The sequence below is a fragment of the Talpa occidentalis genome, unplaced genomic scaffold (assembly GCF_014898055.3).
Source record: "Talpa occidentalis isolate TD23 unplaced genomic scaffold, MPIMG_talOcc4v2.1 talOcc4.12, whole genome shotgun sequence".
Taxonomy (NCBI): Eukaryota; Metazoa; Chordata; class Mammalia; order Eulipotyphla; family Talpidae; genus Talpa; species Talpa occidentalis.
The window spans coordinates 21265667-21278558 of NW_023601212.1; the positions used below are offsets into that span (position 1 = coordinate 21265667).

Genomic DNA, 12892 nt, shown 5'->3' on the forward strand with positions numbered 1-12892 from the left:
CTTTTTGTTAAGGAAGCTTAGAGAGAGTACTAGCAATAGAGGCTTCATAAGCCATTCTCTTTTAACATATGTTATATACTAAAATACCAAAAGAAATAAGTGGATGAAATAACCTCATCAATCCCTTCTGACTACAATAAGTTCTATTAAAAACTGTCTGGACTTGAAGCAACCCCATGCTAGCCCACAGATGGACTTCAGTGCTGGTTTACTGCTTGTATGTTCTTGGTAGATGATGTGAGATTAGTCTCAGACAGGCAAAATAAATGTCCATCATCCATGACATTGGTCATCACCATTAAATGAATGAGTTTATTTGCTCATTCTCATGCTATGGTATAGTCAACCCCCACACTACCATTCCAGTCTTTTGGCATTTTTCCATGGGAGGTTTTTGGAGCCCATTTAATTAAAAAGGATATAAATAGCATTCAAAGACCAGCTTAGCCTAAATCTAAAGTGTGAATTCACATACATGAGTCTTGATCTTGGTAACTTCTTAGGATGAAAAGCACATAATCACTTTCAATTTGATGAAATCCAAGACAATGCAATGTGATTGCAAAATGGCCCTGACTTCTTAGGGAGTTCCAAGTTCATGCCCTTTGCCATGGAACTCTGTAGTGCTTCCTACAATACTCTGCATTTGGTCATGTGACTTCCTTTGACCAATGAGGTATTAGCAAATATAAGACAGGCAGAAGCTTGCAAGATACTTAAGTCACTTGATTTGTTCTTGTTCTTACTCCCCTACCTTTGCCCATGTGTTAGAATAGTCTGTTGGAGAATGTGGCATATGGAACTGAGTTACCCCAGTCACCCTAGGGATTCCATACAACAGCTAACAGCCAGAATGAATGAGACCAGGCAAGACCAGAAAAACTGCCTAGTCTAAATCACTAACCCACAGATCCATGAGCTGAATAATTGCTCATTAGTATATGTTACTAAGGTTTGGTGTGACTCTACAGCATTACTCTGACAATGGAAAACTGATATACTGAATTCCTCAAAATCTCGCATAGTTAGACAAAACGCAACCCAAATAAAGAAAACATGAAAATATATCATGGGTCCAAGAATTAAAAAAAAACTAAATACTAAAATACCAGTAAAATAACTGTACCCAATCTTACCTGTCATAGGCTTTCCTAGGAAAAAAAGGCCCGAAGGAATCATGATCACTCTTGGCATGTTGCTTTGTGCAAGACCCAAGGAAAGCTAGGAGGCTGTACAGTTATCTCCCTTGATGTAATTCTAAACTATACAACCTACTACCTCAACCTGGGAACATGCAGTCACAATAGCTGGAAAGCTACCATTTTAAGCAATGAAATTACAAGTTAGTCTTATAATTTTTCTTTGTGCTGTCACCTATTTGGGCCATTCATGAAACAACATATCAAAGGGTCTGACAGTAGAGAACATAACACAAGAACTTTGGTTTGAGATTACTGTGCATAAGGAAAGAGAGGAAATACTTGGGTTTGGTCTTCTTGATATTATCTTTGCACAAAATTTTTGTTAACATTATATAATGGCAGTTTTCTGATCAACCTAATGCCTCTGTTATCTGTTGACAAAATACAAATATAGACTAATATTGAAACTCAGACCATTGAAAAAAGGATTAGGAAGACAAATCTTTCTCTTGTGACCATGAAAAACTAGAATCTCTAAAGTATCCATAAACAAGGGGAAAACAGCTTAGAAGATACAGAACAGGATTCTGAGCAAAGCAGAGATAAATAAATAGTATAGAAGCTATGTTGAATATTCATGCAACAGTATTTATCAATCTATTACATAATTCACATATTTAAATGGGTCCTTCCTTCCAGAGTTGACTATTTCAGTGGTTTTACACAGTCTATCCCCAACAGTTTATTTAGCAATGTATAAAAGTATGACTACATTTTTTTCTTTATAAGGAAATGTGGTAAATTTCCATGTCTGTACCTCTTATACTGGGTCTTTATCTTCAGTGCCAGTTAGATGCTGGAGCAGCAGAGAGGCTCTTATAAGTCTAAAGCCTTCCCATTTCCATGTGAACTCATGTTTGGGCAGGTTTCTAAGTTTCCATGAAGACTGCTTTGTGGTCTTATTATGGCCCCTCTCCTTATTACTTAGCTGGACTCTGGTTTTGCCTGATACAGGCTGTCCCACACAGAAGCTGGCCCTAGGCATATAGACATGGAGCACACAAAGAATCAGAGTGATAATTCTGTAATACTGATTATGTTCAAAAGATAAACCCAAATGCTGTGAAGTTGATGTTTCTTCATCCTACCCCATTGCCTAAAGAAGGACTGTTTTTCCAGCTTTTCTAACCCTGGTCTCCCATGCACATATCTTAGGATGGGACTGCTTTATTTGAGGAGGCTGGGTCTGTTGGAGAAATTCTACCTAGTTTGGGGAAAAGACTTGGGAAGTTGGTTTTACCAAAGAAAGTCCCATTCAGCCTTCAAATCTCAGTTGAAAGAATTCTTCCCCCGAGTAGTTCATAATTCCATATGCATATTTCTAATTTAATCCTAACACCATTGCATTATAATATATCTATCTCCTTCACTAGATCCTGAGCTATTTTAAAATGGAACTGTGCTACTCACCCTTGCAAATCTGTACTGCCAGCATGCATAGTAGCTGGCATGAAATTAAAAAAAAAAAAAGGTTCGTTGAATGAAAACAACACTATATGAATGAATAGATAAAATGGAAATATAGATGGACCTAAAGTTAAGGGGCATGGGGATTTTAACTTTTATGCCAGGTTGCTTATTCTTCTATTTATATTTTAACTAAGTTGCATTTGCTATCATGATTTGAGATGGGGAGAAATCAGAGTGGCTAAACTTAACCTGACAAGTTTGGTCTAAATCCTGGCTCTCATATGGAAATTTAAGGGGTAACTGTGAATCCTCTCTTTCTAGAGACTTATGCATAAGATTTAATATTTACTGTTACACCAGAAGAAAATATAACTCATTTCCATTCCTTTGCATTTGAATTTCTTTCATTTTCCTTGCACTGACCATTTGCCTGATCTGTAAACATGGTCAGGATATAACCCTTGTAATGAAACACAAGGCAGTAGAGGAGCAGGTATGTGTTAGTAAAATAATTCGAAAAATGCAATAATGCTAGCATATTAGTCTAAATGTACAGCTTATAGAGCGCCTAAAAATTCAGAAATGAAAAATTTCATCTTTCTCCATATGTATTCTTCTTCGAAGGGTCAAAGATAAAAAGATGTTGCTCTTAGAATACTAACGGTTTTCAATACTTTGCTCTTTTGGTTGTGTGATTTCCTTGTTTATTTTCACTGATTTTAGCCCATTATCATGTATTAGAGCAATTATGGCTCATTACATAATTAGTGTAAATATTTGTAGGCATGTAATAACAACATGCAATTATGACATGGAATGATGTCATAAAAATTCTTATTGAGAAGAGAAAGTGAAAAATCAGCAGCATTTACAGGAAAACAATAGTTATATATATTTAAGCATAGAGAATCTGATACATTCTTTAACTGTAAAAAATATATATATTCCAAAGGTATTCTAAAGACATGTAAACAAACTCATAGTCTATTTTGAATATTGAGGTTTTAAGTGCTACCAGCAGCAATTCCCCCAAATTGAATGAGGATAAACTCAAACAATGTTATAAGTGTCTGAGATTAGGTAAAGGCAAGGACTCCCCATTAATCACCATATTCTGTATTTGATTAGGTATTTGGAAGTTGGACAAATGCTATGATTAAAACATGTGATTCATTAAAACATGTGTCAATATGGCTGACATGCAATTCCACAAAGAGGCTCTTGACCAGATAATCAGTTTCTTGAAGTCAAGAGTCATCTCTTCTTCCTTTAGAAAAGTGCTGAACACACAGTAAGCATTCAGAAAGGTTTGCTGGATGAATGAGAGAGAATGAAACTTAGTTTTTCTACTCAGATAGCTACACCATAAGAAATAAGTGGTTTTTCTCCAATGCATACTTTATTAAACATCATGTTAGGTGTTAATATATCTTTGAGGATCTTTGAGAGGTCATTCATATTGACTTCTGCAAAATTTCAGCACTATCACAGGCACAAGAGGTTTTTAAAATCTTAATTAGAGTGTCTAAGCCACATTAGCTGAGGTTAAATATCATAACCAGCAAAGCAGGAACCAGAAGACCTAACAAATATTTGGGAATGATTTGGTTAGTGCATTAAAAAATAAGAAAGCATATTAACTTAAAATTCAGAGTTAATTCTATCCTAAACATACCATTTTCTTACCTTACAGAGAAAAATCACTTATTAATTTTGAAATACAAACAAGAAACTCTTTCAAAGTTAAATATCAGTTCTGCAACTCCACCAAGCTCTGGTGTTCAGGAGTGAATTACTTTATCAAGTACAATTCTCAAAATTAGAAATATTTTTTCACCGTTTGAAATAAAAAACCAAATCTAAACTATATCCTGAAGTTCCAGCTTAGTAAATGTATTTTGATAGTGAGGACTTGAGAATTTAAATAAAATTAAAATTAGTTTGTTTTATACTATTCTCTTCACAGCCCTATGCACCTCATAGCTACTGAAATATATATTTTAGACTATTTCTGGGTAAACCTGAAATTATTTTACTTTTTGCAGTTTCCTGTAGAATACTTGGCCCACTCTGAGGGAGTCCAAAGAAATACTTAATAGCTACAGAACCATTCATTCATGAACATGGAAGAATGGAAAAATACCGAATTTCATCATCATGTAAAATATTTAATATCCTGTTTCTTTTGGCCAGTGTCCAGAGGTTTTGGGCTTTCCACTAGGATATTTTCTAGCCAGGTGAATCAAATAAAAATGTCTTAGGTCTTTTAGAAACTTTGAAAGGTTGACTGCTGTATGTAATCATTTTTCTTGGGATAATGAGTTAAAAATAAAATACCTTTAAAAATAAAATACCTTTAAAATACCTAGTACTGTCCCTGCCAATCTATGCAGCTCAACATCCCCTTGGATTCATGAACCCTTTGGTCCCTCTGGGACACACTTACCAGCAGGTTAAAGGGATGATGAGTAGAGACGTGATTTCGCCTTTATCAAACATAAGTGTTTATCCAGGGAAGGTACAAGTTTAATTTGCTAGCCGCTTATCCATTCTGAGTCAACCACTTCAAAGAGACATGCAAAACCAACCAAGTGGATTGTTTACTTAGAGGGTGGATAAAGGTCTTGGACAAATAATCCATGATACACACCAACAGGGATGGTCTTTCTCTTCTGGATGCATCACTCCATATTAAAGCATGATTTCTTGGCAAGCTGGAAGCTGAGATTCCCTCTTCCCCAGTGATATGCAGGACAAATGCAAAGGAAACATGCACACACAGCAAGATGCCTGTAGCATAGGCAGCATTGGATATTCTGCCCTTTAAACATGTGTGATCTATATCTGGTCTTTCTAATCCCAACATACACAACTTTGTTTTTCTATAACTGGTGGAAGAAAAGTTCCAGCTATCCCTGATTTGTGTGTGGCCCTTAAGAGGAGAGAGCATTTAAAATAAATAAATGAAATAAAAGTAGATATTTGATTTTGAAATTTGTTGCCAGTGTTGACTCAATAATGACTTCATGTCAACTCTTTTTGCTAGGAAAGGCTACACACACACACACACACACACACACACACACACACTATTAAGGGAATTCCCAATACTATGTTTGAGCAAAGGGGAATGCAAAGTTTAGGAGTTAACCAAATCTGACCAACTTTTCACCCTGAGTTCTGTTTACAGACTCTTTAGCTCACATGGTCAGAAAGAGACAAATATAGCTGGTCTTCCTTTGATCTGCAGTGAGTTTGGCTTTCCATGCCTGGCACAATGGTGACATTTAAGAGGCAAAGGGATAAAATTATTTTCATTCCAGCCTTTTAAACATGGTGAAAACTTTAAAACAGCTCTGGCCAAATCTAAGTTGGATCAAAACAGGCTATTTCTTTTCTAAGTTCCTCTTCTTACAATACTGGGTATTTATAAAAGTATAAATAGTTAAGCATGTCCATTCCCCTCATCCATCTTGTCTGGTAAGGACTGATTTGACCTTATTGGGAGGACAATGGATAAGGAAGAATTGCCATCAGATACAACCCAAAGCAGGATGAAATGGGCTTTGTTTACAGATTTGTAAATAAATCTCTGTCACTTTGCAAAAAAAAAAAAAAATCACAATAATTTTGAAAACAATTAGGCTTATAAATAAAAAAAAACAAAACAAACCCTTGTTTACCCATCTAGTCATTTGTCCCTCAACATTGTGTTGTCTAAATCACCCAGATTCTGGCTGCCTCACCTGTAACTCAGTCTCTGAATTGGAGAGCTGAGAAGTTAGAACAGCTAAGGGAACTGAAGGCAAATCTAGAAATTACTCATTTAAGCACCTCATCCATTTCAGAAGGAAAGGTCTCCTTCCTCCACATCAACCCTCTGTCCATTTCTACCACTCTTGAAGAAAACTAAGGAGTTGAGAGGATTTGAAGTGTACTGAGCGCACACAGGCAAAGCCCTCCGTCTGTGAGATTGCCTAACAGACACAGACCCATAGACACAAGCTTGTGTGGCCTATCAGCACAAGTTCGGATCTACGGGTTTGTGGCAACAGGCCTCAGTATCTTCTCTCGTGTGGGGGTTTGACATGTCTGAAAACAAAACGTTAAAACCATTAGTCCAACTGTAGAGTCTGCCATTCTGTGTTGTATTTTATTTTGTTTTGTTTTTTGCTAGAGATGGAAAGACTTCATTCTGTTCTTGAAATAGCAAAAGTTAAGCAGCATCTCATCTGTTCTTCCCCACACACCTTCCTTTGTGTTCACTTCCCCCACAGGTAAACCTCGTCATATGTTTAATAATATGGAGGTCTCTTTATTCAGTCCTTAACACACGATCTGGACAAAGTAATACCAGTACAGTAAATGAGCAGAATAAGGAAAATTCTTTAAATTAGAGAGAGAGAGTGAGAAAGAGAGAAAGAGAGAGAGAGAGAGAGAGAGAGAGAGAGAGGAGAGAAGAGAGAAGAGAAACACAGCAAGTTCATTCTTTTAAATACCTATAATTACATGAAAAAGGATGGTAACATTTTCCTTTTCCATTTGTATTTTGGAAAACAACTGGAATAAGCTACCAGCAGGTTCCTAAGTATTTTTTGAAAACTATTCTACAGGAGATTTCCAATTACATTAAATTGAAAGATTCATTTTCCAAAAATGTCTTTATTTTTGTTTCCATCCTACCTTCACTCCCACCATCACTATTCATCCAACCACCAATACTGAGGAAATCCAGGTACAGCTTATAAAATTTGAATGAGAAAAAAAATGTATAAGTCTTTTCCCCAAACAGGTCAAGGGTATGGGAATAATCTGTTTCCATAGTGGAACTATGAGTGTCCTGGTGGACTGTGGTGTGGTAACAACACCTGAAGAGGGAGATTCTATACCTTTTGGTCATATACAACCATGTGAGCCAATATTATGTCAACTAAAAAAGGGATTTCATTTATGTCAACATAACATCCTTTTGTTAAAACGCATGTTCCACATCTAAGAAGTGCACATCCAATAAGATAAACTTACATTTTTGGCTCCTCTTGCAAACTTTATTGAAGGTACAGTCTTAAGCATTAGTGCTTCAAGGATGTAGATGAGAAGTGAAATAGTATCCCCCATACATGTTGGGAAAAACAAACACATCTATCCCTTTGCTGGGCCTAGGAAATAGTGTTTATTTTTGTAAGCAATGACTATAAATCCTGGTTCTCAAAAAAATTACCTCCTTTGTGTCAAAATATGAACATACACTTCTTTATCAAGAATCTTGGAGGCTTGGGCCTCCCTGGTGATGCAAGGGGTTGAGTCTCAGCACTATGAAGCTACTGGCAGCCACTGCAGCATAAGTTTGATCCCTAGCCAGGGAGCTAACCTACATGGCACAGCAGAGCTCTCCCGTCTCACCCACTGCTCTGCTCAGCAGTGTATTTCAGTCAATCCACCTGTTCTTCTCCCCACTCTGTCTCTGGTGAATCCTCTCACCCTCCACATCTCTGACCTGTACCCCAGTTCTTTCATGCATAAATAAATCTTTAAAAAAATCTGGGAGGCTCTCCTAAAAATACGAAAGACATCTAAAAGTTAGGGCTTATTCAGAGCAAACAGCAGGCCCTTTGGTGTACAACCGAACAGGTGAAAGCAAGAGAATGAGAAACCAAAAGTAGGACCAACAGGAACAGAGAAGACACCATTTATAGACACTTCACTTTCTGCCTGTTTCATCATGACCGTGCTGTGGCTCCATTGCTGGGAACCTTCTGGTGCTTTAAAGGTTGCCAAAACCAAGTATTTGGTTGCTGTTCTGGAGCTTGATGTTTAGATCCAAAGAAACAATACCATGTGGAAATAAGCAAGATTGAAATCAGTCACCTCAAAATGATCTTTATTAAAAAATGCTCATTTCCTTTCTAAAAGAAAGGATTTTAAAATTAACTCCAAGTGTCTTTCTTTGATCTCTCCGACAAAGGCACAGGGCCAGAGGTATTTAAGGATGGGCACTTTGAATACCTCTAAGGATTGCTCTAACGTGTGTGACAGAAAAGCTCTTATTAAAATGGAAAAGGATAGGTTCAGGTTCCTAAAGTGATGAGAACTAATCATTAGGATCATGTTAATTAAAAAGACATAATGCAACATGTGTTAGCAATGGAGGAAAGTCTTTCAAAGTGTTACATCTAGTATTTGAAGTTGCACCATAAGTTGCACCTCATAAGTTGCACCATACTGTGTTTCAATTAGTAGCAATTGTCCTTTTTTTGGCAAATACAGGACAGGGAGAAGTTACTCATTTTAAAGAGTTTGAGTGTTAGCTTCCAATTCACAGTTTTAGTTTTTGAAAGTTAAATAGAAACCAGAGGATACATAGGCTACAGAAAAAGAAAGAAGAAAGAGGATCAAACAATGACCTAGTAAAAGAATGGTTTGTCCACTATGGAGAGCTGTGTGGAGATTTCTGGACCTACTAAACATAGAGCTTCCATATGATCCAGCAATTCCACTCCTAGGTATTTACCCAAAGGACACAGAAGCATCAATTCCAAAGAACACCTGCACCCCTATGTTTATAGCAGCACTGTTTACAATAGCTAAGCTTTGGAAACAGCCCAAATGCCCAAAAATAGATGACTGGATCAAGAAGACGTGGTACATATATACCATGGAATATTACTCAGCATTCAAAAAAGATAAACACATGCAATTTGCAGCAACATGGATGGCGCTGGAAGGGATCATGCTCAGCGAAATAAGCCAAAAAGAAAAAGAAAAATACTGGACGGTCTCACTCATAGCAGGAATCTAGAAAACTTAAATAAGGGATCAGGAAAATGAATAACTATAAGAAAGTGAAAATCAAAATCAACAAAAAACTATGAACCAGAGACACTTTTTGGGGGGTGGGGGCCGGGAGGGGAGGGATTGGGGTCAGAATGGGGCACGTGCAGTTGTATGGGGGAATATAAAAATAAAATTTATTATTAAAAAAAAAAAGAATGGTTTGTTTGGGAATAGACATTTTCCCTACAATGTTAGTTGAATCCCTTAAAAAAATCTCCTTTGTGTTGAGGAGGAAAATGGGGGTTCTATTCAGTGGAAATCTTGACTTCCTTTATTATGTAAGATTGTGTGGGGCTCTCTTGGCAGTAGTAATACTAATAATGAAGTTGGAAAATACAGACTGATGTCAGCAAGCAATGGTGAACACCAGGTAATTTATCAAGCAAACGTATTATTTATGTTAGTAAATATTTTAATGGCACAAAGTCCTTTAATAACACTAAATGGAAACTACCTATAACATGACAGCTGTTTCAAATCTCACTCAGTCACTGGACAGGTCTGGGGACAGTTCCATAAAATGCCAAGGAGGTTCATCAATCTAGGACTAGAGTCCAAGCCTCGGGGTTGGTATGCCATGTGTGTCAGCCCAGCCCTCTCTTCCAGGAATTCAGACCACATTGTAGACTTTTTAGAGACAATCCTCTAATATTTACATTTTAAAATTCAATTCCCCAAGATAGCCACAGAGTTAAAGAAGAGTACTTGGTGATTTCAAATGAGTTCTGCCTAAGTTACTGTCCAAAGGAAGTAAGCACTGGTACAATAACTTTCAAATAATTTTCTGGAGGCCACAGACTGGAATGTCCCAAGTCTCTACTTATTGACTGTCAATGTTACAAAACTGGTTGCTGTGTTCAAGAAACTCCAGTGTAAAATGCAGTTATTCTTCATCATTAAATGAAATCATTCATGTGTACCCCCCAAATCTTGAGGAAATGGAAGGTTTAGGGAAATGATAGGAAAATACCATTACCTGCAAAAGGAACTTCTTAAGAGTCCTATTTTTTTAAACCCGCTGCTATCTTGTTAGGCCAAAATCCGCACCCATTCGCCTGGGTCTGGAAAATAAAATAATTGTCAATGGATCAGGATTCTCTGTCTGTTTCTTGGTTTCTTTTGGTCATCTGATTCCTTTGTAAAGCTAAACTGAAATAAAGGTAATTCTGGAAAAGCACTGGGAAGCATTATATTTACTTCATTTCCAGAACTATACACGACAGAAAGATTCTGCAAATAAGAAACTTTCGAATTTGTTCTGGAATTTCCCTGGCTACCGATGGGCCTTGAGAATGATTTTACCAGAAAAATCATCAAATCAGAATGTGAAGTCTCGGAATACTTCCAGATTCCAATGTTTTATACCAAACTAAGCATGATTAAGAGATAGACTATCAATAAGTAAGAATGGTTATGGCATAATCAAGTTGGGCAGTCATTACCTGGCATGACGAAGCATCGTCGAGACATCTTTTCAACTTTCATATTCGGAAATGATTTGGGAGTCATTATTCCTTTTTGTTGATGGGCTGTTAAAAAGAAGTGAAATGTCTGATTGTGGTGGATTCATTGAGTCTATCCCCCTTCTACCACAGCAGGATTCCTGGCTTCTATTCCAACATTCTGTCACTGCCCATGTTTTAGACACAAGGTTTGCTTGTCCTTCATTGTTCCTTTACTAATGGAAGGCAAACTCACCATGCAGCTGCTTGCAAAAGGGAAAATATATCTGAGTTTTGCCTGGTTGTGAACCTGAACACCAAATCCACAGTGATGTCTGCAGGAAGACACCGACAGGAAGATTTCTGCTTTCCACCCTCCTGTTTTTTGTGTGAAGATGTACCTTCTGTTCAGAATCTCAGCAGACTTCCTCTGTCCCAAAGGATAGAGTAATTCAACTGGACAACTTTTCATGAAGGAGAGGGAGGGGAGAGAGAGAAAAAGAAATAAGAGACTGAGTAAGGAAAAGAAACAAAAGAGTAACAAAGAGGGGGGGGGGCTGAAGAGAGGAGGTAGGGAAGCAGGAGGAGGGAGGGAGGGAGAGAGGGAGAGGGAGAGAGAGAGTATTCAGATCTTTGATCACCCTGACATCATGGAGCAGGAAAGAAAGGTCGTCTATGATTTTTCAATATTCCTGATCTCTTTTGCTCTCACCCTCTGTAGCCTTTAGTGGTGGTTTGTTTATTTTTGTAGAACGATCCAATCACTTCAACAAAAGAGGCACATCCAGCAATTACTGCCCCACAAGTAATTTACCAGTTCCACAAGTCACCCCACTTTATCCACCTGCATCTCCCTGCAAGGGTTCCAGACCCCAGCGTGGGAGCACCTCTCACCTGCCAGCTAGTTTAGGTAGAATTAATTCTTCTTCACCCAGGAAAAAGTGGCCAGTGGGGAGTGGCGAGAGAGGAGACTGGCAAAGCAACACCATGCTTTTTGTGTTCCTTTCAGGCAAAGGGAAAATTAGAAATGAATGCTTATAATCTTCCTACCACACACTCCCTGTATTAAGAAAATAAATATTTTATGCAAAATGAACAATGAACTCATGGCTAGGTGGAATCCAGAGCAAAGACAGAAGTAAGGGCATGAGAGAGTAAGACAGATTAGAAGCAAACAAAGGCTGCCCTCAGATCATTGGAGTAGTGGGCCTTATTTTTAACTTAAAAAAATGTTCACTTACAACAGATGTACAGCAGAGATCAGCTATTTAAGAGCAAGAATTTGGAGGCAAATTTTCTTTTGACGCACCCCATGAAACAGAAGAGAAAGAGGTTACCAGTAACAAGTTGTTTGGAGTGCAGCTGGCTAAGGACCTACTTTCACTTTTGAAAGTAGTTAAGTTTGCTCAAGATGACAACTTTTCTTCCTTTTTCAAAGGCAAACAATGATGCTAGCCTACAGCTTCCTCTCTAGCTATACTGTTAATAAAGCCAGGAAGGTTTTGAAAAGAATTACAGTTTTAAAAGTATCGATGACCCCAATACTGACATGGAGACAGGAGATACATATATTTTACAAAAATCATGTCTGTCCTGTTTTGAATGTAAATGAACTTCAGGCTGCACAGAACTACCCAGATGCCCATCAGCATGAACACATCTATTCAAAGATGCATTTTGATCTTGAGAAAGTATTCCACGTTAGATTTGAAAGCTACCAACGGAGTGGAGGTTGGGGTGTCTTGGGGAAGAATTGGAGATGATGTCGTTTGGAGCCTGTGACATGAAAGACACCTAACACGTCAAAGAGTCTTTAGAACCTTGGCTGTGTGGCAATGGGATTCTTCTGTGGGAAAAGTACAAAAGAGCCTGGAACCTTCACCATGTTACCAGAAGCAGTACCCAGCACTCAAGAAACTAAGTTCAGCTGAAACAGAAAGACCTTTGCCTCACAGGCTGCAGATCAGCTCAAGAGGAAGCATCTCAATAGCTGCAGCTCCCTCT

At 37.8% G+C, this 12892-nt stretch overlaps 1 long non-coding RNA gene across 5 annotated transcripts in view; it reads right to left on the bottom strand.

Moving 5' to 3' along the window:
* The window catches only part of LOC119240779 (uncharacterized), a 274220-nt gene that overhangs the window by 60981 nt on the left and 200347 nt on the right, over positions 1-12892 (bottom strand). For all 5 annotated transcript variants that reach the window (XR_008551061.1, XR_008551060.1, XR_005124193.2 and 2 more), the window contains 2 exons: positions 10889-10975; positions 10423-10507 (listed from right to left, as the gene is read on the bottom strand). This is a non-coding gene — a long non-coding RNA (uncharacterized LOC119240779). The remainder of the gene's footprint in view (positions 1-10422; positions 10508-10888; positions 10976-12892) is intronic.